Source organism: Penaeus japonicus, unplaced genomic scaffold (genome assembly GCF_977035675.1).
Source record: "Penaeus japonicus unplaced genomic scaffold, GWHDUDI00000001_assembly GWHDUDI00000006, whole genome shotgun sequence".
NCBI classification, from domain to species: Eukaryota; Metazoa; Arthropoda; class Malacostraca; order Decapoda; family Penaeidae; genus Penaeus; species Penaeus japonicus.
The window spans coordinates 5,048,194-5,052,400 of NW_028234408.1; positions in this window are offsets into that span (position 1 = coordinate 5,048,194).

The following is a 4,207-nucleotide window of genomic DNA, read 5'->3' on the forward strand; positions in this document are numbered from 1 at the left end:
ATAGAATTGTTGTTTTTATTATTTAATTGTTTCCAAATATAATCAATGCAAGTGATTTAGTGAAAAAAAAAGTCTCGAGGAATTTACAAAATCTCAATGACAGAGTTACAGGATCTTTTTACTATGAATATAAAATGATTGCAAAACTTCTCTTCGCTCCAGAATTCCCTTTCTCTTTTCTTTAAGTATTTCTCTCATTTTCTCTATTTCATTACTTTTCTCTCTTTCTCGCTCTTTCCCTTGAAATAACAACTTATTTTTCTAAACAGTCAAAAGGTGTTTTATTTTCAAATCAGTGAGCGACGAACAGGGAGACACGAGGTGGCGGAGAATATTATGTTGATGGTTATAATGACTCCGAGAATGTCCGCTTTCTTCACAAGTCATGATTGTGCCAGTCGTCAGTAATGGAGTATTAATAAATACAGTTTTCATATATATATATATATATATATATAAAAAAAAACAAAAACATTCCAATTTTTCGTGACATTCGATTACAAATGAAGACTTACTTATTTTATCATTTTATTGTACTACGTGAAATGATTAATGAATTTACATTTATGTTCTTCTCCCCATCTTTTCCTCTTCCGTGTTTTTCACAATAACATGTATTTTGCAAAACAAACAATTGATTAACTTATTAGCATAACCCAATCTTTAATTTCGCTTACTGATCTGCCGTAGTTTTTTTTTTTTTTTTATAGCTAAATTATTATCTGGTTAAAATTGAATAAGTAAAAGTGAAGGAGTGAAAACTCTCAAGGAATGTTTCAAATAATCTGAATAACCTTTCTGCTCCAAATTGTTGTTAAATAAGCGAAAAACAACCAGCCAATCGGACCAACCAGAACCTCATACAGATTTGAACCCACTCATAATCCGAGGCCTGTGCTGCCTTCCCTGCGTGACTGCCGACCGGAATGACCTTTGACCTCGAGTGGGGGACGTTATCTCCGAAGAGAACGCTCGTGAACCGCCAAACACGAGCAAGTGCCAAGGGCACCTGTTAACTTTTCCCGAGGAAAGATTTTTCTGGTCTCGAACCCGGGAACCTCCGACGCTGGAACCAACCTAATGAGAGTTAGACGCTTTGCCGACTGTACCACAGAGATCTAATAAGGAAGGCGAAAATCGGCCCTTATATAGCTCCAAGTCTTTTATGATTGATATTTTGTTACTTTTAGTTTTCCTTTTACTTTGAAAAAAGTATCAGTTATTATGATCATCATAACATTGGAAAATCAATTTCATTATCTTCAATTCTCTTTTACGTGTAAACATCCTTGGTAGGAAATCAGCAGTAAGTTTTTATATAATTATAGATATGTATTTTAGAGGTAGCCACTACTACGTTCTTTATGAATGAATATTATTAAATGTTTGTAATTAACCTAATAATACAATATATATAAACCTATGATTATATTGAAAAGAATTTTAGGCAATCATTAATCACTGTAATCAATCATCTATAAGTTATTTTTAATCTTATTATGCCACTGAGAATTATTAAGATTTTTTTTGTTTATTATTTTTTCTTTTTTTTCGTTATTACATTGATATCATTAATCATATCACAATTACACCAAAGGCCATATGGGGGAAAACTGTAAAAACAAAGTCAGAAAGAACATGGAATAAAAATAAAGATAAAATATACACCATTTTTATTATCATAATATCTAAGCCGGTTTTCTTTCTCCTCTTCTTGTCCTTCGTTTTGTCTTTCTGTTTAATTTCCTACCTACACAGGAATCTAATTTCCACCCCCCCCCCCTTCTCTCTTTCATTATCGTTCTCTTTCCTTCTTTACTGGTTAGTCCTTGAGGGAGGGAGGGAGAGAGGTAGAAAGGGAGAAGATTCTCTCTCATTCTCTGTCCCTCTATTTATTTATCTCTCTCTCTCTCTCTCTCTCTCTCTCCCATTCTCTTTCATTATATATCTTTTTCTCAATTTCTTTCACTCTCTCGTTCTCTGTCTTTCTCTCTTTCATCTTCTCTCTCTTATTCCTTTCTCTCGTTCTATCTATTTCATTATTTTTCTCTTTCATTCCTTCTCTCTCCCTCACTTTTACCTTTCCTTTTACTTTGAAAAAAATATTACTTCTTATGAACATCATAACATTGGAAAATAAGTTTCATTATCTGCAATTCTCTTTTACTTGTAAACATTCTTAGTAGGAAATCAGCAGTAAAGTTTCTGTATATTCATATGTATGTATTCTACGTATTATAAGAATAAATATTATTAAATGTTTATAAGTAGACTAATAATGCAATATATATAAACAAATTATTATATTAAAGAGAATTTATGTAATCATTCATCGCTGTAATCAATCATCTATAAGTTATTTTGAATATTTTTATTGTGCAAAAGAGAATTATTATTATTATTATCATTATTATTATTATTTATTTATCTTATGATTTGCTTTATTTTTTATTTTTATTTTTATTTATTTATTTTTTTTTTTTTATTTTTTTTTTTTTTGCTCGCTATTAGATTAATATGATTAATTGTAAAGCAATAACACCAAAGGCCATATGGGGGAAAACTGTAAAAACAGTCAGAGTGAACATGGAATAAAAAAGATAATAATAAATAAATAAAATAAAAATACACCATCATTTTTATTATCGTAATATCTATGCCGGTTTTCTTTCTCCTCTTCTTGTCCCTCGTTTTTTTCTGTTTAATTTTCTATCTTCACAGGAATCTAATTTCCATTCCCCCCCCCCCGCCCCCCTTTTCTCTTTCATTATCGTTCTCTTTCCTTCTCTTCCGGTTAGTCCTAGAGGGAAGGAGGGAGAAAGGCAGAAAGGGAGAAGATTCTCTCTCATTCTCTGTCCCTCCATTTATTTATCTCTCTCAGTCTCTCTCTCTCTCCCATTCTCTTTCATTATATTTCTCTATTTCATTCTCTCTCTCGTTCTCTTTCTCTCTTTCATCTTCCCTTTCTTATACCTTTCTCTCATTTTCTCTGTTTCATTACCTTTCTCTCTTTCATTCTCTCTCTCTCGCTCTTTCCCTTGAAATAACAACTGATTTCTGTAAACAGTGAAAAGTTGTTTTGTATATATTTCTTTCTTCTCCTCTTCTCTGTTTTGCTTGTGCAAATATATAGTAAGTTGTATTAAACTATTATTAATTCATAGCAATTCTAGCATGAATATTTTGTTGTTGTTCGTAACGTTTATTTTCATTTCTGGAGATTCCTACTGGTTGCAGAATATTAGTCCAGGAGATCTACATAGAATTGTTGTTTTTATTATTTAATTGTTTCCAAATATAATCAATGCAAGTGATTTAGTGGAAAAAAAGTCTCAAGGAATTTACAAAATCTCAATGACAGAGTTACAGGATCTTTTTACTATGAATATAAAATGATTGCAAAACTTCTCTTCGCTCCAGAATTCCCTTTCTCTTTTCTTTAAGTATTTCTCTCATTTTCTCTATTTCATTACTTTTCTCTCTTTCTCTCTCCTTCCCTTGAAATAACAACTTATTTTTCTAAACAGTCAAAAGGTGTTTTATTTTCAAATCAGTGAGCGACGAACAGGGAGACACGAGGTGGCGGAGAATATTATGTTGATGGTTATAATGACTCCGAGAATGTCCGCTTTCTTCACAAGTCATGATTGTGCCAGTCGTCAGTAATGAAGTATTAATAAATACAGTTTTCATATATATAAAAAAAACAAAAAAACATTACAAATTTTCGTGACATTCGATTACAAATGAAGACTTACTTATTTTATCATTTTATTGTACTACTTGAAATGATTAATGAATTTACATTTATGTTCTTCTCCCCATCTTTTCCTCTTCCGTATTTTTCACAATAACATGTATTTTTCAAAACAGACAATTGATTAACTTATTAGCATAAGCCAATCTTTAATTTCGCTTACTGATCTGCCGTAGTTTCTTATTTCGTTTTTTTTTTTTTTTTTTTTTAGCTAAATTATTATCTGGTTAAAATTGAATAAGTAAAAGTGAAGGAATGTTTCATCTGAATAACCTTTCTGCTCCAAATAATAATTATTGTTAAATAAGCGAAAAACAACCAGCCAATCGGACCAACCAGAACCTCATACAGATTTGAACCCACTCATAATCCGAGGCCTGTGCTGCCTTCCCTGCGTGACTGCCGACCGGAATGACCTTTGACCTCGAGTGGGGGACGTTATCTCCGAAG